Genomic DNA, 21,912 nt, shown 5'->3' with positions numbered 1-21,912 from the left:
AGGGATAACTGTGGCATTGACCAGACGGAGGTCTTGGACTAGTCTATACTCACCCCATGGTTTTCATACTGGGAGTATGGGCATGTTACAAGAGGAGTTAGTGGGTATTAAGAGATTTCATTGAAGGAGCCTATCAATGATGGGTGTAAGACTGCATCTGTGAGTTTCAGAGATGGAGAATTGGGGTCAGTTAGGGTATGGAGTGCCCTCCCAGAGTTTAAAAAGGGCTGGCTGGTGGTGAGTCACCACCACTGGTGTTGACAAATCCCATAACCGAGGGTTTACCTTCATGGGACAGACTGGCCATTGGGGATTTGATGAATCAGGGGAAGGGGTGGGAGAGGTTAGAGAAGTGATCAGAGGGAGTAGGAGAAAAGCTGAAGGTTGTCATGGTAGAATCTGGAGACTGGAGCCCAGTTGGAATAGGATGTCCCATCCCGGTAGGGCAACCAGGCAGGAAGGGATTACCAGGAAGGAGTGGGAGAACGGGTGGTCTTCCAATTGACAAGGCAAGTCTGGCGTTTGCCTAGGGTGGGAGGGAGTCCCATCAATCCCCATTACATAAATTGAAGAGGGCAGGAATGGGCCCGCATAGGCCAGCAGGACATAATAGGTAGCCCTCATATCCACCAGGAATTCTGTGGACTTACCCGCTACCTGGAGCATTACCCTGGGCTTGGTGAGGGTGATAGGGGTCCCTGAGTCTGGGCTCCATCAGTCTTTGGCCATTCCCAGCAGTTCTAGTGTGGAGTCCTCTTGGGGAGTCAGGCTTCTACGTAGAGGCACAGAAGTAGGGCCTCCCCTGAGCAGTCCCTCTTCCAGTGGCCCAGTTGGCCACATGTGGGGTATGGCCGGGTGGGTGTACGAGGGTTGGGACATGCTCGAGCCCAATGTCCCTCTCGTCCGCACTTGAAGCATGCCCCAGGGAGCTGGTTGCACTAGACCCCTCTTCCCTCTGCCAGCTGCAGGTCATGTGACCGCGTGTGCATGCTTACAGGCGACAGCAATATCACCTGGATGCTGGTCATAGGTAATGGGAAAAGGGGTTCATCGCAGGTTATGGTGAAAGTAGGGTTAGATGAAGGACTGGTTTCAGGGGGTGGCTGGATAAATGATGGAGAGGATGGCTGCAGGATGGGAGATGGCAGGGTGGCAGAGGGAGGCACAGAACATGGCAGTGGGGCAGCAGAGGGTGGGATGGCAGGGGGAAGGATGGAACATGGTGGTGGGGTTGCAGAGGGTGGGACCCACAGGGGGCAGAACAGAAAATGACGGCAGTTGGAAGAGTACACATATGGGGGCAGGAGGTTCCTGGCTAGCTATGGGGTCCCCAGGATCTCAGGAGGTCCAAAAAAGGTGGAGGGTGGAGAGTTTGGCAGTGACAAAGAGGCGTCCTTAGTAGGTTGGGCCCTGGTCCTGGCCCGCAAGACCTGGGCCATGGAACAGGAGGAGAGAAGCATAGGGCAGGAGTGGAGGTCCCAGAAAGCCTGGACATATGGGACCTCTGACCATTTTATCTCCCTGCGGCAGAAACTGTCAAGGTCAGTGAGGACATTAGGAACAAAGGTTCCCTCAGGGGGCCACTTAGATCCGTTTTCAAGTACATAATTAGGCCATACCTGGGTGGAGTAGATTAGGCGTTTATGCCGAAGGTCTTGGGCCAGTCCCAGTTGCTTCAAGTTCTTGACAAGGCAGGCCAGGGGAATTTTGAGTCCCACCCTCGGGATTAGCCAGATCCCATGGTCTCCCCATCAGCCCAGGATCTACTGGAATCGGGCAAGGAATCCCCTGTCCCAAACTTCAGTAGATGGATATGAGGTCAGTCCTCAATGGGGCCAAGCCAGCAGCCAGGATGTCTCCATAGCTGCTGGGAAGCTAAGCGGAGAACAGGGCCTGTGTGCACATGACTTGGAAAAACAGGTCCCTGTCCGGACGGTGAGGCTGGCCAGAGATTGCAGAGACTGGGCCAACCTAGAGGAGGGAGGGAGAGCAGGGGAGGAGTTACTTACAGTTGGTCAAGCGTGGTCCATAGTCAGCCTGGGGCACCAGATTCAGGGAGTGAGGGGACCTCGAACCTGGAAAGGGGAGGCACACATCCTCAGCTCCCAGGTTTTGGCACCATCTGCAAGGTGTCTGGCGCTTAGCAAATCTTCCCAGCCAGATAAATCAATTAATTCACAAGCTTTTTTTTTTTTTTTTTTTTTGACAGGCAGAGTGGACAGTGAGAGAGAGAGAGAGACAGAGAGAAAGGTCTTCCTTTGCCATTGGTTCACCCTCCAATGACAGCCGTGGCCGGCGCGCTGCAGCCGGCGCACCGCGCTGATCTGATGGCAGGAGCCAGGTACTTATCCTGGTCTCCCATGGGGTGCAGGGCCCAAGGACTTGGACCATCCTCCACTGCACTCCCTGGCCACAGCAGAGAGCTGGCCTGGAAGAGGGGCAACCGGGACAGAATCTGGTGCCCCGACCGGGACTAGAACCCGGTGTGCCGGCACCACCAGGTAAAAGATTAGCCTACTGAGCCGCGGCGCCGGCCTATTCACAAGCTTTTATTGGGGTTCCGATCCCGGGCGAGATTCACTGGTCCCAACAGAGCGGGGGAGCTGGGGAAGTCACGCATCAGAGGTTGGGAGGGCTCCTTTTGTAGATACAGGGCCTGGGGGTTAAAGGTTGAGGCAGGTCTGATCCTCATTGGGACCTTGACAAGGACTTTTCATTCCCGGAAGTGCAGGTAGGGACTCTCCATTCCCAGAAGTGTGGGCCTTCTCTCCTTGCAGATCCCAAAGCTACCACCTCCTTGGTTTGAAAAATATATATTGATGCAGTCAAATACAGAGTTTGTGTGTTTACAAGGATAATATTAATATATAAAAGAATTTTTTAACTGTAATTATGAACTTAGCATTCTCTTGGATGGAACATCTCCCAATTATCTCATTTTGTGCTTCATCCATTATGCAACTCTGTCAAAGAGCTCTCTGCTCCTCCAAGGCAATTGATTAACATTGACCAGTTTTTCCTCATTTTTAGATGTAAGTAATGTAGTGAGATTAACACCACACTTATTTGCAGTAGGTTGAGTCTGTTATTTGGTCAAAGCAAAAGTTGTCCACAAAAAGCAGCTTGTTTGCTCAAATGCAACACAGGGCAACTGATTCTTGAATTGTAATTCATGGAAAAAATGATTTGATTCCTTTTTATAAGAAATTTCCTTTGAAGTCAGTACACTTTTTCGTTTTTTTAAACTTATTGTTATTTATTCACTTTTTTGTGGAATCAGGGGAAGACAGAATAATTTTGCACCACAACTTTTTGTAAGAGAGATAATTTGCTAATTTGAAACATTAATAAAAGCACGAAACTGTCCTAAATAATCGTGATGTGAACGACACAGTATTTAATTATTTTTAAACATTATGCTGCTAATTGCAATCTGCATTTGTTGAGGGAAAAGGAGGGGCAAGAGAGGATAAACTAAGAAAGAAATAACTGAAAAAAAATCCCTTTAACTACAATTTCAATTGCCATTTTATTACTAGAATCAAATTTAACATTTCAGGGGAGTCTCCCCCTTTCCATCTTAAATTACCAAAAAATATATTTGTTAATTATACTTGTACATGTTCATCTGTAAATTTAAATAGAAATTTAGCATGTAAAGCTTCCCAGAAAGTGGACAGATTCCAGAAGATTTAGGGAATGCTTTGATGAGGTTTCCTTCCCAGAAGTTAAATTTGCACTTTAATTATATTTTTCTATAAATGCAATCACACATGAGCAACGAGAATCTAGCTGTGTGAGGGGAAATAATACTTTACAATAACTGCCTTTGGTTGACAAGTTAAGCAATTGATACATTTTTAATTATAACACCTTGGAGCTTTTAAAGAAGTATTGTAGCTTTAAGCAATGAGAACCTCTGAAGCAAGACTTTCTATTGCTTTTTGTCAGGTTGATATAAATTTGCCTCAGGCAGTGCTACTGGCCAAAAACAATTTGAGTAGATTAAAAACCAAAGCAGATGGGCTTCTATAAATTGAGAGTGATCAATTCATAGATGGTTTTCATTTTAACCAGTTTTGACCATCATTTAAAGTATAATTTTTTATTTAACTAAATTATTTTTATTAAAGGCCCATTTTTATGAATTCCTTATTAATGGCTCAGGAAGAGCTGGATGAGTCTATGAAGAAGCTACTATTAACAAGTGAAAATAAATCCTAAGGTTTACTTGCTAAACATCTCTTTCTCTCTCTGTGTCTCTCTCTGTGTGTGTGTCTCTCTCTCCCACCTCCTTTCTCTTCACATACACACACACACACACACACACACACAAATATATGTCTGTGTATGTATGTGTGTATATAAATATATTTAATTCTATAATGTATAAATACAGTATGTGTCCATTTTTCCACTATTCAAATGCCACTTTATGGTACAATCCTGGTTGAATCCATAAACTTTCTTAAAAGCCTTGGGGACTGTAAAAACAACGTGGGGAAAAGGAAGAAATAACACAGTGCAGTAATGAGGAGGCAGTCATGCTTCAGTGAATCCCTTAAAGTATAGATACTGCCCATATATACCAAAAAGGATATTTCATATTGAAATCGGAGAAGACCCCCTAAAATTTACACTGAAATGTGGCCCCTTAATGCTCCCTAGAAATGCTATCCGGGGTGCCACATGTGCTTCCAGAATTTGGGGTGCCATATGATTTCACCGCAGGCTTATTATTAAATCTCCAATATTAATAAGCCCAAGAGAGTTCTTGCCTAATATTTAGAGAAGAATTCTAAATATCAGCACAGATAAACGAGGCAGCATGGTGCATTTTAAGCTTTTATTTAGTGAGAAAGATGCATAGGAGAGTGAGAGCTTTATTTAAGAGAGAGAGGTGAATGGGGTTCATACCGAGCACCAGGAACCAGCCACGTGGAAGAGCATCTAGGCCAGGAAGCCTGGAGCACATGGCCCGAAGGTCATGCGCCCTGGAGGTGCAGGGCTACAGCAAGCCCCCTCCTGGCAAGAGGCCAGGGAAGAAGAGCAGGCCGGGGCCACACCATGGCCCAGCTTTTAACCCACTTCCAAAGGGGAGTGGTTAATTAACCTGATTGGCTGGTTGGCACCCAGGTGTGGCCAGGTAGGGGCATGAGGTCACACAGGGGCGTGGTGAAGCTGTGGTCTTCCAGTTCACAAATCTAATCAATTTTAACCTGTATGCCTACCTACTTCATTCCCCCCTCAGAGACTCCAGACCTTAATCTTAAGGGGATGTTGATGGGCGTCGAGTCACCATCTTCTGAAGCTACTTCCTGTTTATTAGGGGTGCAGATTCTGCCTGTTCTTGGTCTGGAAGTCTCTGCCTATCCCATCTAATGCGTTCACGAGCTGGAGCTCCTTCAGTCACTGCCATCCTCCGTGTCTCCTGTGTGGTCATCATTATTCTAAGAAGCTGCTGGGTTCTTCTGGGTTATTTTAGATATAAATGAAGGTCCATTGTCACTCTGGAGTGAGCGTGGGAGTCCAAAGCATGGGACAATGTCTTTCAACAAGGCTTTAAACACCTCGTGTGCTTTCTCCATTCAGGTCGGAAAGGCCCCTATCCATCCTGTAAAAGTATCAATAAAGACTAGAAGGTACCTATGATTGCTTGTTGGGAGCATATTGGTAAAACCAACCAGAAAATTTCCACCTGTTTATGTTCCCCTCCTCTGCACAGGAGTCAACAGAGGAGGTAGTCTTACGTGGTGAGGGTTATTCTGTAAACATAGTGGCCAAGAGCGAGTCACTTCCTTAGTCCCTTTTCTCCAAAAGCTTGAGAGACCAGTTGTACTAAGGCATCTCTTCCCAAGTGGGTAGAGCTGTGTACCTCCTTAATAATTTTCCACTGAGTGGCCATTGGTAGCATAATTCTATGATTTAGCATCTACCATCCATTTGCATTTTTAGTATAGCCTCGCTGTTGGGCCCATTCATTCTCAGGCTCTGTATAGTGAGGTTCCTTAGCCACTTCCACAGATTGAAGTATAAGGGCCATTTCCAAACTTTCCTGTGTAGCTGCTCTATCTGCTAATGCATTTCCCTGGTTAATATAATTATCTCCCTTCTGATATCCCATGCAGTGGATGATAGCCACTTCTAAAGGCTCCAGTACTGCCTGAAGTAGAGCCAGTATCTCTTTTCCATATTTAACAAGGGAATTCTTTGTAGTCAGTAAGCCCCTCTCTTTCCAGATTGCTACGTGTGTATGTAACACAAGGAAAGCATATCTGGAATCCGCATATATATTTACTTGCTGGCCTTTTCCCAGTTGTAAAGCCCTAGTCAATGCAATAAGCTCCGCTTTTGGGCTAAAGTATGTGTGGTAGTGCTTGGGTTTCTATCGTCTGAGTAAGATCCACTACGGCATAGCTTGCCTTTCTAACTCCTTCCTTCATATAGCTGCTGCCATCAGTAAACCATTCAGCATCTGGACTTTCCAGGGACTCTTCTCATAGGTCTGGCCTACTAGAGTGCACCTGCCTAATTCATTCCCCCTTCAGAGACTCCATCCCCTTAATCCTAAGGGGAGTTGATGGCCCTTGAATCATCTCTTCTGTAACTGCTTCCTGTTCATGAGGGGTGTAGTGCAGGCCCTGCCAATCCAGGGTCTGTAAGTCTCTATCTATCCTGTCTAACAAATTTGCTTTGTGAGTTGGAGCAGTCTTGGTCATTGCCAAGGTCTGTTCCCCTGCCTAGTCAGTGACTCCCAGAAGTCGAGTTTTAAGGTTTCTGGTTAGCTTATAGGAACAGTCAGGCATGTCTTTCGCATTCACCTGTGAAGACTTAAGAGGTAGAAGTTTAATCCCAATTTCACGGAGGTAGTCGTGCTCCATAGTACCTGGTAAGGTCCCTTTTATTTAAGCTGAAACTGATCTGAAGAGGATCTTCTTATGAATGGCTTGTTCAGCAATTTCTAATGTTGGAGTTTTTGTTAAAACTCCTTGATTCCTTGGAACACCTTTGCAGCTCCCCTGTCCAGCACAGTGTCTGTTTTAGAGGCTTTTAAGCAAACACAAGGCTTAGAATCCAAATCTTGGAATCCATAACTCTTGTAGCTACCCTTTTCAGTACAGAGTCTGCAAAAGGGCCTCTTTAAAGCTATATACAAAAGTTTGGAATCCAAATCTTGGAATCCAAATTCCACAGAATCCTGTCATCAGCAATTCCCAATACTGGAGCTTTAGTTAGAAGCTCCTTAGTTCTCTGGAACAACTTTTGCAGCTACCCTTTTCAGTATGGAGACTGCGTCAGGGCATCTCTAAAGCTATACACAAAAGCTTGGAATCCAAATCTTGGAATCCAAAGTCCATTGAACTTTGCCATTCTCAGAAATTTCCTTGGCTGCCTTTAAATATCTGACCCTATGTTAAAACATTAGATAGGAATTTCACAGAGGGACATGTATGCAAGATTTCACACTTGAGGCACTTACTAAACCTTAAATAAATACCTAAAAACACAGGCAGTGGAGTCTGACACTTACACATAACTAGAATATGCAATGCATAATGTCACAATAGAACAAAGCAAATCTTTGGGATTAAGTTTTGCCATTAAAGTTAATACTGTAGCTCTTTTGAAAACAGAGATCCTACATGGGAAGTTAGTACACAGTGACTCCTGTTGTTAATTTAACAATTAACACTCTTACGTGTGACCTCAGTGATCACCCAAGGCTCTTGACATGAGCTGTCTAGGCCATGGAAGCCTTCCAAGTTCTGCAAACTCCATCAGTATTCAGACAAGGCCATAAGCAAAATGGACGTTTTCTCTTCCCCCCGGAGAAAAGTCCATCCTTTGACAGCCACTCTTTTCCACTAGGATCTCACCCAGGGAGGTTCTCCACTTAGAGACCTTCTGCACAATGTCCTGGCTTTCCATGCGTGAAATGCTCTTGTGGGCTTTCCAGCCAGACCAGAATGCCTTTAGGGCTGATCTTGAGGTCACTGAGTGTTACTTAAGGAAATTGCCACTCTATGAGTCTGCTGTATGAACTCCTTCCCAAGTTGGAGCCTTTACTCCTATTTAACTTTCTTATTATTCATAGTAAACGCTTAATCCTATTGACATGATCACTTTAACACTTAATCCTGCCTATATGATCGGTTTAAAACTTAAGATGTTAACATTACCATCTAGCCCACGGGGATTTGCGATCCCATAGCAAATTTTAAACTGTACCCTTAGAAGTCACTCCGTAAAAATGCATGTAGAGCTATACAGCTTTACAATCTCTCTGTAGGACCTGAGAAAATAAAAACAGACACAGCTCTTTATGAGCTTAATTACTCTTAAGCATTTTTACATGGATACCCATAAATTTCTTTGTAACCTGGGGAAACAGGAGATAAATAGGGCTAAGTTTTGGCCTAGCTATATTTCTGATCATTTACCTTAACCTATAATCTGACATTTTAGTGCTACTAAAATGTAGCACAACTAAAATGTAGGGGCATGAGGTCACACAGGGGTGTGGTGAAGGCGTGGTCTTCCAGTTCACAAATCTAATCAATTTTAGCCTGTATGCCTGCCTACTTCAATATCTTAAGAAACATGAGAAAGAAGGCTGTGTCACAGGGAATATAATTACAATTGAAGAACCATTTATTTTTTATAATTTTTAAAAAAAGATTTGTTGATTTGAAAGAATTACAGAAAAGGAGAGACAAAGAGAGATCTTCTAGCCATTGGTTCACTACCCAGATGGCTGCAATTGCCAGAGCAGGGCCAGGCTGAGGCCAGGAGCTGGGAGCTTCATCTGCGCCTCCCCAGTGGATGCAGGGGCCTAAACACTTGGGCCATCATCTGCTGCTTTTCCCAGGACATTAGCAGGGAGCTGGATTACAAGTGGAAGAGCTAGGACATGAACTGGTGCCAAATAGGATGCCATCATCTCAGGCAGCTACACCACAACCAGGCCCCAGAAACACCATTTATTAGAGCAGTAAATGATAATGTATGCCTCCAGCCTAAGCTGGTATTTGAAGTAAGCAATTTTTACCTTTAGAGCCGTTTAGTACCTCTTCTTTATCTTTCAGAACAGCCCCTTTCCAATATCTCCAATAGATATCAAATCTCCTTATGCCCAATTTCCACTCTTATCAAAACTTGTTATTATGGGTGAAAAGGCTATGAGAAAGATGACTTCAGTTCTTTGTCTCACAGGGAACAATTTCCATGGGGACAAGGCAGAGAGAAAAACAAGACTTATTTAAATCAGAAACCTCCTGCTGCAGTAGCCAGGAGAGGGGCTCTAAGAGAGGCAGATCCCATGAACTGTGGAGTCCTAGTCTTTTAAGCACACTTTTTTGGAAAAAAAAAAAAAAAAAAACAGAATAGCAACTAACAATCAGAATGTGGGAACAAAATCCAACAAAAGGCCTGATTTGTAATCTTGTCTGTCCTGTTTAGCTTGCTTAAAAGAGAAAAAAGCCATCAGAAGGGTGAGAAGGGTGACTTCTTCCTGTTTTTTCAAGGAAAATAGAACTCAGTAAGGTGGAACCACCACTTCCTCATGATACAACTGGAAGCTCTCCAGGAGTGGAACAGGCACTTTTCTTTTGCTAAAGGCAGCTTTTACGGAGAAACATCAGGTGGAATTCAGCACTGTGATCTTGCTAGGGGACTCCCCTTGCTTCATTTTCCACCAGGACCAACCTAACTATCCGTTGATTTCTCACATTATAAAGGAAATATTTATCAAATCCTTCATATCCTAAGGTATTTAAGGTGCTTATTTATTTTTATTCTTTTTTGAAATATTTATTTATTTTATTTGAAAGGTAGAGTCAACAGAGGGGAGAAAGAGAGAAAGCAAGACAGAGAGATCTTCCATTCACTGGTTCATTCTCCAAATGGGAGCAACAGTAAAACCTGACCAGGCCAAAGCCAGGAGCCTGGAACTCCTCTGAGTCTCCCACATGGGTGGCAGGGGCCCAACTACTTGTGTCATTCTCTGCTGCTTTCCCAGGTGCATTAGCATGAGCTGGATTGGAAGCACAGCAGCTGGAACCCAAACCAGCGCTCTGATATGAGACAATGACATCAAAAGCAGCAGCTCAACCTTCTATGCCATAATGCCAGCCCCCAATTTTTATTCTTTTGCTGAAGATATATTTATTGAATTCTCATAAGGTACCTGGTGCTATACCCTGTGCAGTGGTTCAGTGGAGTTTAAAACTTATACAATACTGATAGGCCCCATTAGCAAGGAAGACTACAAAATTATACATACAAAATCACATTCAGGGTCTTTAAAGGCACCAATGCAAGGAATGTGTAGTCCCTAAATTTTGAATTTCCTCAGCTTCATTACAGTAATTTCAATGCTGGTACTAGTGTCACAAAGGGATACAACAGACAGAAATGATATTCCAATAGAGGAGATGTGAAATAAGTAAATAAATGTGTTCAATAATGGAATGTGCAAAGAGAAATGAAGGCTGATAAGGTGCTATAGAGAGATGGAGGTGCTGTTCTGGGCAGAGTTTGCGAAGAGGACATCTCTGAGAAGGTGACATTTTGTTGAGTCCGAATTTCCCAATCAATGCACAAGGCACAGTCACAGATGCAAAAGCAGAGATTTATTTGTTACCAGCCGGCTGGGACTCCCTACCTGCATAAAGAGAGCTTTTTATAGCCTCACACTTAAAAGGGTGCAGGTTACCTTCTTATTCTCTATATGGCAAGGTATTGGGACCTAACATGCTCATTGGTTCATTTAAATGTAAAGACTATATACGTTATGTGGTGGGAAGGCCACACAAAGGAGATGGTACGGGGAGGAACTGGCAGGAAGCATTGGGCCATAAATTCCAGGGGAGCTGGTGGGGGGAAGAAGGTCATAAATCCCAGGGGAGCATACTTTCTTTGTTCTCAAGGACCTGGCCTACCTCCTTGGCTGCTCCGGGATGAGGCCTATCATGGCATTGCAACGGGCAGGCAAGCAAGCCAGAGTACAGAAGCGAAACCGGCATTTAGCAAGCTAGGGACTCCAACTCCTACAATTTGAAAGGAGATCTTAATGAATTAAGAAAATAAGCCATGATTGCAGGCAAATAGTAAATGTTCAGAGAGGACAATGAGTTAGACATGTTCTAGAGGATATTAAAAAGCTGGGATAGAGATGGCACAAGTCGTAGCAAGCCTTGTAAGCCATGGTAAGAAGTGCAAATGTCATTCTAGATGTGATGGAAATACACTGGAAGTGTCCAGCATGGGAGAGAAATACCCTAATTTGCATGTATAAGGCTCATTTTGGTTGCTTTTTTGGTATAAGAGATGAATTCCCATTAGTCTCTAAGTATTACTTCTGCAGTAATGATCCTAATATTACCTAGACTTGAAACACTTTAATATTTGCTACCAGAAACCCTTTCTGACAGCACTAAGGACGTGGTCCTTATTTGAAATGAATCCTGATGCCCTGTCTCCATTGCCACCATATATTAATCATGGACTTTGTGATACTTTCAGACTTGAAAGTCAGTAGTCTAAGCTGGACATTGGACCTTCATTTCTGGATACCGTGTTTCATGAATTTCATTGTGTACTAATGTGTCAAGACTTTTCAACACTTTCTACTAAATAAAATTTGTTCTTATTCTTGATACTTTGCATCTGTCACTTTTATTTGTCTAACTATGTGATCTGTTTTGTTTTTTTTTTTTTTTTTTTTTTTTTTTTTTTTTTTTTGACAGGCAGAGTGGACAGTGAGAGAGAGAGACAGAGAGAACGGTCTTCCTTTGGCCGTTGGTTCGCCCTCCAATGGCCGCCGCAGCTGGCGCGCTGTGGCCGGCGCACTGCACTGATCCGATGGCAGGAGCCAGGTGCTTATCCTGGTCTCCCATGGGGTGCAGGGCCCAAGTACTTGGGCCATCCTCCACTGCACTCCCTGGCCACAGCAGAGAGCTGGCCTGGAAGAGGGGCAACTGGGACAGAATCCGGTGCCCCAACCGGGACCAGAACCCGGTGTGCCGGCGCCGCAAGGTGGAGGATTAACCTAGTGAGCCGTGGTGCCTGCTGTGATCTGTTTTAAGTATATGAAATTCAAATCCTGGGACAATTGTTGACAAAATGGGAGACTTCAAATTGAGCAAAGAAAAATGCATGTGTGTGTGAGAGAGAGGCAATAGGATATATTCATGTAAACATTAATCAATGAGCACTATGTAGCTAACTACTTACCATTTATGCATAACTATTCTGCAAACATCTCATGAATGCGTTGCAATATACATCATATTAAGTTGGTTATAAGTATTATTAGATCACAATAATAAGTGGCATATATACATGGTCAGACTTCATAGTTTCTTACTCATGTACTAAAGTTGACTAAAGTTGGCCAGCAAATTACACAGAAGTAATGGAAATAATGTTATAAAATAATATTAACATAACTGAAGGATAGCACATTTTCTTTTGGGAACTTAAACTGGATCTCATTGATTCTTTCAGTGAAGAAAGTGGATTCATTGATTGACTATATTCTTTATTTTGTCCTTAAAACAATCTTTTTTTTTTTTTTTTTTTGACAGGCAGAGTGGACAGTGAGAGAGAGAGACAGAGAGAAAGGTCTTCCTTTGCCGTTGGTTCACCCTCCAATGGCCGCCGCGGCCGGCGCGCTGCAGCCGGCGCACCGCGCTGATCCGATGGCAGGAGCCAGGAGCCAGGTGCTTTTCCTGGTCTCCCATGGGGTGCAGGGCCCAAGCACCTGGGCCATCCTCCACTGCACTCCCAGGCCACAGCAGAGAGCTGGCCTGGAAGAGCGGCAACCGGGACAGAATCCGGCGCCCCAACCGGGACTAGAACCCGGTGTGCCGGCGCCGCTAGGCGGAGGATTAGCCTAGTGAGCCGCGGCACCGGCCCTTAAAACAATCTTAAAAAATAAATCTTAAGGGGCTGACACTGTGGCATATCGGGTAAGGCCACTGCCTGCAGTGTCAGCATCACATATGGGTGCCGGTTCGAGTCCTGGTTTCTCCACTTCCGATCCAGCTCTCTGCTATGGCCTGGGAAAGAAATAGAAGATGGTCCAAGTCCTTGGGCCTCTGCACCTGTGTGGGAGACCCAGAAGAAGCTCATGGCTCCTAGCTACGGATCAGTGCAGCTCTGGCCGCTGCAGCCAATTGAGGAGTGAACCAGTGGATGGAAGACCTCTCTTTCTCTCTCTCTCTCTGTCTGTCTTTCTCTCTACCTCTCTCTCTCTCTGTGTGTGTGTGTGTGTGTGTAACAATGACTTTCAAAATAAATAAATAAATCTTTAATAAATAAATAAATCTTACAAGAAAATCCCCCCAAAAATCATTTAAAAGGTACACAATTTTTTTCTTTTCTTTTTCCTGGGAGTGGTTCTCAGGAATCTGCTTTATGGTTTTGCTTCAAGCTGTTTTGCATCTAATATATTGATTCTTTTCTTCATAAGAATAATAATTACATAAATAGCTCTGAGAACATTGTTATATTAATTACATTACTGATTTGGAATAAAAACAAAATAGAACTACAGTTATTATCTGAAGTGACAGCATAGAGTACCAGTGTCTACTGCCATCACTGAAGCAAAATCTAAATTTTCAGAAAAGGTGAGTATTATATTGATTCAAATAGTGTAGAATAAATGTGATAATTTTATGTTTCGATGCATGGTATGTTTATAAGATATGAAACATATTTCACACAACTACTTTTTGATCATTCTATCCCTAAGTAATCAGATTGGAAAATTTTCTTGTAATTTTTCTGATTTTGTGGAACAGCCTCAATCATTATCGATTTCCTGGGTACATAGTGGTCAATCTGGTGTGGACCAGGAAGCATGCACTTGGACTTAGCCTTCTTCTCTGATTTTGACAGGGAAACAGTAGATTGCTTTTCAGATCTGAGCTGTCATAAAATGTAATTAGAAATGGAATCTGTTATATGAAAATATGAACTATAAGCATCACCTTGTGAAAAATTTAGAGTATTTACAATTGGATTATGTAAAGCAGAAAAAAAATTTCTATTAAAAAACACAATGCTATGGTCTTAAAATATGTCTTGTTTCTAATTCTGAATTGGCATGATTTATTCACCTGATTAGCATCTAGATTAAAAAGGCAGCAGGAACACAAAACTGAGAATCCCTTAATCTACCAGTGCCCCTAGTTCTATGTGTTAGGAATGTGCATAATAATGCCAGAGAGAGAGCTAATTATAACACACTACTACTATGATGCCAATAAGTGTATAATGTTATATTATTTTAGCATTCAGACAATTTACACAGATTATTTTAATGTATTTAAATGATCTGTCAATCCAGTTTCTTATGTTTCCCTCCTACCAAGAATATATTCAACAAAAACACCTGTAAAACCAGTTGGAGAAGCCGGCGGTGCTGCTCACTAGGCAAATCCTCCTCCTGTGGCGCCGGCACCCTGGGTTCTAGTCCCGGTTGGGGCACTGGTTCTGTCTCGGTTGCTCCTCTTCCAGTGCAGCTCTCTGGTGTGGCCCAGGAAGGCAGTGGAGGATGGCCCACGTGCTTGGGCCCTGTACCCGCATGGGAGACCAGGAGGAAACACCTGGCTCCTGGCTTCAGATCGGCACAGCGCGCCGGCCATAGCAGCCATTTGAGGGGTGAACCAATGGAAGGAAGACCTTTCTCTCTGTCTCTCTCTCACACTAACTCTTATAATATTATCAATAGTATTAAATTAGAAGGTTGGGGGGCTGGCGCTGTGGCATAGCAGGTAAAGCCGCTGCCTGCAATGCTGGCATCCCTTATGGGTGCTGGTTTGAATCCCGGTTGCTCCACTTCCAATCCAGCTCTCTGTTATGGCCTAGGAAAGCAGTGGAAGGTGGCCCAAGTCCTTGGGCCCCTGCACCACGTGGGAGACCAGGAAGAAGCTCCTGGCTTCTGGCCTCGGATCGGCGCAGCTCCGGCCGTGAAAGCCATCTAGGGAGTGAATCAGCACACAGAAGACCTCTCTCTCTGTCCCTACCTCTCTCTGTAATTCTGTCTTTCAAATAAATAAAATAAATCTTTAAAAAAATTAGAAGGTCAATATAGAGACAACTTGAAAAGTGATAATTAAATAAAATATCCTCTACTTTCCTATTTCATGCCTCTTGAGTGTAAACAACTGCTAATATAGATTACATGCCTTAAGGTTTTTTATCCATCAATATTCCTCAAAATAGAAAAGTGGGATTTGTATATTTGGTGATCTGGCAGCATAGCTAGAACCATCTCTGTGGCAAATTTCTGTGGCTGGATTATTCACAAGATGTTTATTTTCATTCAGTAAATGGCATGTAAACATGAATATTTTATTATATGTGAATTTATTCATAACTGCTTCAATAATGATCTTTGGGATTGTAAATGCTAGCTTCAGGTGCAAGTCAGCTAAGTTTCCATGCACTCCTTTTGCATTTGGCCTCTCACTGTTGTTCTAGAACCATTCAACAACAAAGCTGGTCTTGTGCTAATATAGAGTGTGACCTGCTAAGGGAAATAAGAGATTGGATTTTTTTGTAGCCAAAATAAAGGATATCTTATTAAATAACTTGTTGCAGAGTTTTAGTAATTCTTCTTTTTGACTCATGACTGAACTTGGTTTCATTCAAGTTCTTTGCTAAGAAAGTGCCATATCTCCCACTGCGTGGTGTTGGTTCTTGTTAGCTAAGCCCAAAGAGCAGTTACATAGAATGAGGTATAAATAGTAGTGCATCAGGTAGGAGACAAATCAGAGAGGTATGAATAAGGATGTCTGACAATGAAACCAGGTGTCAAGTTATTAGTAAGCTTGAAGTTTTATTCACAGTAATTTTCCTGATGTTCTATTTGACCTTTGGCAGGTTGTTTTGTCCTGCTGCATCATATCCAGTGCTGGAAAACTAGGGCAGCAAATAACCCCTTCTAAAGTACAGGGATATGAAAAAAAGATGTCTTTCAAATCGTGTGTTATATTCCAAGCAATACAGACTGCAAGCCTTGCCATGTTGCTATTAGTTACAATAAGTAATTATTTTCAATAATAATGAGCCCTAATGCACATCACAGGATTTGGTAGTGTTGCCAGTACGCAAAGGATTGAAGTTCTACTAAAACATGAGAGGTTTTCAAATCTGGCAATAGAAAGCATAAGCATTACAGCCCTTTTATGAAAAATGACCTATTTTCTCATAGCTTATTCTAATGAAGACCAATCAGGTAGTCTAAATGAAGAGAGAGTTTTAGGCTTATAGGAAACCATTATTGTTGGATCTGATTTCAAATAAGCAGAGAAAACAAAGTCCTGTCCAGGTGAAAATTTTCTCTGCCTTCTAAATCATGAAAGCAAAGACATTGATGTCTGTCTGTCTCACATGTACTGCATAATTAATTTTGGTATTTTGTTGCATTAATTGGAAGTATGGCTTTACATTTGTGATGCAAAAATATGTTGACAATTCAAGTGATTTTTAGATGAGTGTTTTCTTATGAGGTGCTACCGACTCTATCAAAGGATGTTCAGATTTCTCTTGGGGCTGTATGTAGGCTAGCTTCAATACAGTTACACTAAAATGTGCACTATCCATCTCAGACACCGACTTTTCTGTAAGCAGACTATGAGTAAAATTGCCTGGATTTTGGAAATGCATTGTTCTACCATTATGCAGTCATCCACTGCATAATAATATTTCAATCAACAAGGGACCACTTAAACAATTGTGGCCCAATATGATTTTAATGAAGCTGAAAAAATCCCTATCACCTAGTGACATCATAGCTATCATAAAATCACAATGTAATGTATTATTCATATGTTCATGATGAGGCTGATGTAAACAAACATATTGCTCTACAGGTCATATAAAAATATAGTACATAATACTTGATAATTATAATAAATCACTATATTAGTAGTTGATTTGCATACTATTCTATATTTCATTAACTTAGAGTGTGTTCCTACTTAGTAAATTAAAAAGTTTACTGTAAAACAGTATGCTGTGTTACACCTGCAACAGCCTCTTAGATATGGTGTTTGCCACACTTTTGATTGCTTAAAGAAGCTGTGACCTGGTATAGGTATTTATCCTAAAAGTTAAGAAGTAGATTAAGACACTTGCATCCCACATCAGAATGCCAGTATATGATTCCCAACTGTCTTCTAATTCGAGGATCCTACTAATGCAGAACCTGGGAGGCAGCAGTCATGGCTCAAATAACTGGATTCCTGCCACCTATGTGGAATACCTGAATTAAGCTCCCAGCTCACAATTTCAGCCTTGCCAGGTGTTGCAGGCATTGGGCAGTGAACCAGTAGATGAGAACTCTCTATCTCTCAGTGTCTCCCTGTTTCCCTTTCTCCCTCTCTCTCACATTAATAAATTTTAATAAAACAATTTAAAAGCCACATCAAGTGATTGGCCAATAGCATCTAGGTTTGTATAACTACACTTTAGGATGTTCATATGAGGATGAAATCACCCAAGAATAAATTACTGAGATATAAACCCATAATTAAGTTATGCATAACTGTACTTACTTCAATGAAAGGAATCTTATATTTCATAATTTTTTACTACTTAGTCTTATTCCCATTCTTGTTTCTGACCTTCTAACTCCTAACAATACTCTGCATTGAAAGGAAAGAAATTGAGAGATATATGTGTGGGGCATACACTGTAGTGTATTAGGTTAAGCTTCCATTTGCAGTGCTGACATCCTATAGGGGAATTGGTTCAAGTCCCCACTGCTCCTCTTCTGATCCAGTTCTCTCTGCTAGTGGCCTGGGAAAGTAGTAAAAGATGGCCCAAGTGCTTGTGCTCCAGCACCCACATGGGAGAACTGCAAGAAGCTCCTGGCTCCTGTCTTTGGATCGGCCTAACTCTGGCCATTGTGGCCATTTAGGGAGTGAACCAGCAAAGGGAAGAGCTGGTTCTCTGTCTCTGCTTCACTCTGTCTGTTACTCTGCCTCTAAAATAAATAAATAAATAAATCTTTAAGAAAGAGAGAGAGATACAGAAATTTGGGGGAAAATCATGAAATATATTTGAAAAGTTTGTACCACTGAAGTGGCTGAAACAATATTAAAGCTTTCTAAAAGTTCCAGTCTCTCCAGATAGATAGATATCAAGCTAAACCAAGTTCTTATTATTTAAGCTATTGTAACAATATTTATGTAATTTTTGAAGGCCATAAATATTATGAATAACATAAAAAGCTTTCTCTGTGTTACTTTTCACCAAAAATTAAACTTAAAATGTCCATTATTGGTAGTTTTATTGATTTAGCTTCCAGAGGCTATATATTACAAAGGAAATTGTATAAGCAAAACATTGTAAAGAAGTCTAAATTTTCTCAATCAACAATTACCCAATATATTTCTATAATTAGAAATAGACCATGGCACATACTCAGGACTCTTAATTAGGGGCAGGAATCATGGTGCAACAAGTTGAGCCACTGTTTGAGATGCCCACATCCAATAATTGAGTGTCTGGTTCTACCCCCAGCTACTACGCACTTCTGATCCTGCTTCCTGATAAAGCACCAGTAAGGTAGCAGATGATGGCCTAAATGTTAAGACCTTGCCACACACCTGGAAAACCCAAATGGAGTTCTTGGTCTCTGGCTTTAGCCTGGCCCAATCTGTGTGTGTGTGTGTGTGTGTGTGTGTGTCACTCTCTCTGTGACACTCTGTCTTTGAAGTAAATAAATCCTTAAAAAAATTGAATTGTAATTAGATGTTTGTGTTTGGCATGGAGAAATTGGTTCTGGTAGCACCTTGAGCAGTTCCTAAACTTTTGACTTCTCACAGCATCATTATTGAACTCGATGGAGACATTCAGGTAAATCAGTTTGAAATGGAGAGGATTTTTCCATCATTTAGAATGGAGATAAAATTATGTCTACTGGCTGGATCTCCCAGTTTAAAATCCCAAACATTATATGAAACAATTTTATTATATCATTCCATACTGTAGATTCAAGGAAGACACAAGTATTTCCAGGTGTTTCTCACCTTTCATAATAAATTATTAAATACATTTTACTTAAAGTTTTTAACTATTTACATTATTTCTAGTTCATTCAAATTTCATGGATCCTTAATAAATGGATTGATATTCCTTTCACCACAGGAAGCAAATTTCTATACAGATGGTGTTACTCAACTTTTGAAGTCTTATGATAACCATTATCTTTTATATTTGTTTCACCTCATTATCACTATCTTCCATTAACATGGGAGATTTTGTGCCAGTTATTTATATATACTCACTAATTAAAACACCCCTAAGTTATTAATAACTAATACATAGGTGTGACAGATCTTTTAACTACATGTGTAGACAAGAATATTTTCTATGTAAACTGAATTTATTTGAGTTTGAACTTCTCAAGAGACCTTTTAAAGGTACTTAGCTATGTGAATGTGCATTTGGACATCTAACATGTCAATTATAGTTTTTATGTATTCACTAAAATCTAGCCTAGTATATAATAGCCACAATTTTTTTTACTAGCTTTGAATCCTGAAAATGCAAGTACTTCTTTATTGATTATTATGAAAGCTTTAGTGCCTAAAGTTTATGAGACCATGCAAGATCTCTTTTAGAGATTGTGTGACACAAAAACAAATAAGACATAGCCTTAAATGCAAAGAATATATTGCCCAAAACTGACATGACAACCAACGTGCCAATGAGGTTTCTTTCAACACAGGGTTCATTATAATTTCCTTATGGTTTCAAATGCTGCATGACTTGCTTGATTGACAGCTGAGAACTGAAACTAATTAATATTATCAGTAATACAAGAACAAAGGGCAAGTCCACACTTTTTTCTAGATTTTTTTTCAAACCATACTTGATTCAATAAGAGCATCTACCTTGAATGAGGTCCTTAATGCATGCAATGAGTCTATGTTTTAAAAATCTTATCTTAACAGTCTTTTCTGGTCAAGATCATATTGCTAGGTTCAGCAAATCCATATTCTTAATAATGTAGACAACCATGTCATCTGTTTAAATACATCCTCTTCTGTTGGTGTCTATGACCTTCCAATACTCATCTTGTTTCGTTTAATTGCACCATCTCTTCCAATTAATTGTGATTACCAGCTATCAACTTACTGCAATACAGCAATCTGCAGTGCTTGGTAGAGCAGGGAACAGAAGAGGTTATTTTTACATATTTATGGTATAGAATTACTGTTCTATTCCTTCTGATGAACTAGTTTTTCTCCTTCTGCAAAAGCAATTTTATTTTGATTCCTTACCTATGTTTTACCTATCTTTTCATTGTTTTGCTTTTAATAAGATTTGTTATTTCTCTTGGCTGTTGCTTGCGTTAAAGTTTGCCCAGTGCAATTTATCTTTTTAAAAAAGTCAAAAGATTGTAGAATTTCATATTTGGAAATGAGCCCAGAGATGATCTAGTTGATTCCTTTTATGTCACAAAAGATGGAATTGAGGCCAAGACAAGGAGAAGAAAAGGGAGAAAAAGAGGAAGAGACCATTGCTAAAGGTCACACATGCATTAATAGCAGAGCCAGGCCCAAAATATGGGAGTCTTTATTTATAGTCCAGTGAACTTTTCTCTAGTCCTTGGAAGCTTTCCATTTTCATGTGAAAACTTAGTAATGAGCAAGCTATAGCTTCTCAACTACTGTCTTTTTTCAAAAGTTTCCCATTCATATCATTTTGGAATTAGTAATTGCATATTATTTGAGCATCTCAGCAATATGTCATTGAGAGCCAAATATTTGATACACAATTTTATAAGGTCAATTTTTTTAATACTAAATCACAAGGTATTGACAATATATATGTATATATTGTTATATGTAACATGCAAATATATTATTCATTCCTAATATGTTGATTTCAAGCAAAATCAACCATCTTTTTAAAACTTTTGCATTTAAACTTAATTATTAAAAATTTAAATGCTTACAGCATATATTCTGATATGTGCATACACTGTGTCATGTTAAAGTCAGGGTAGGTATGTTTATCTACTCAAATATTTAACATTTCTTTGATTATTTTCTTTCAGTTTCTTTGAAATGCACTCTACATTGTCATTATCTATAGTCACCCTACTATGCAATAAAACACCAGAACTTATTACTTCTATTTGAGTGAAATTTATTGCACATTAATCAACCTTTCCACATCCTTCTAATTCCATTACTTTCCCCAGCCTCAGGTAACCAAAACCCTACCTTTACTTTCTTTAAGATGAGCTATTTTAGATTCCACATGGGAGACAAAATACAGATTTTTCTTGCTGTGGCTGCCTTATTTCACTTTTTTTTTTTTACTTTTATTTAAGGAATATAAATTTCCAAAGTACAGCTTATGGATTACAATGGCTTCCCCCCCCATAACGTCCCTCCCACCCACAACCCTCCCTTTCCCACTCCCTCTCCACTTCCATTCACATCAAGATTCATTTTCGATTCTCTTTATATACAGAAGATCAGTTTAGCATACATTAAGTAAAGATTTCAATAGTTTGCTCCCACACAGAAACACAAAGTGAAAAATACTATTTGAGTACTAGTTATAGCATTAAATCTCAATGTACAGCACACTAAGGTCAAAGATCCTACATGAGAAGTAAGTGCACAGTGACTCCTGTTGTTGACTTAACAAATTGACACTCTTGTTTATGGCATCAGTAATCACCCTAGGCTCTTGTCATGCGCTGCCAAGGCTATGGAAGTTCCCTGAGTTCACCAACTCTGATCATATTTAGACAAGGCCATGGTCAAAGTGGAAGTTCTCTCCTCCCTTCAGAGAAAGGTACCTCCTTCTTTGATGACCCGTTCTTTCCACTGGGATCTCACTCGCGGAGATCTTTCATTTAGGTCCCCCCCC

The 21,912-nt window shown here is 41.1% G+C and overlaps 1 pseudogene; it reads left to right on the top strand.

The window, feature by feature from the left end:
• Positions 1–987: 987 nt before the first annotated feature.
• Positions 988–21,912, top strand: part of LOC103351967 (WD repeat-containing protein 46-like) — a 78,913-nt pseudogene continuing 57,988 nt past the window's right edge.

The sequence above is a fragment of the Oryctolagus cuniculus genome, chromosome X, assembly GCF_051225735.1.
Source record: "Oryctolagus cuniculus isolate XC-2025 breed Fujian yellow rabbit chromosome X, ASM5122573v1, whole genome shotgun sequence".
Taxonomy (NCBI): Eukaryota; Metazoa; Chordata; class Mammalia; order Lagomorpha; family Leporidae; genus Oryctolagus; species Oryctolagus cuniculus.
This window is presented reverse-complemented; position numbering and strand designations above follow the sequence as displayed.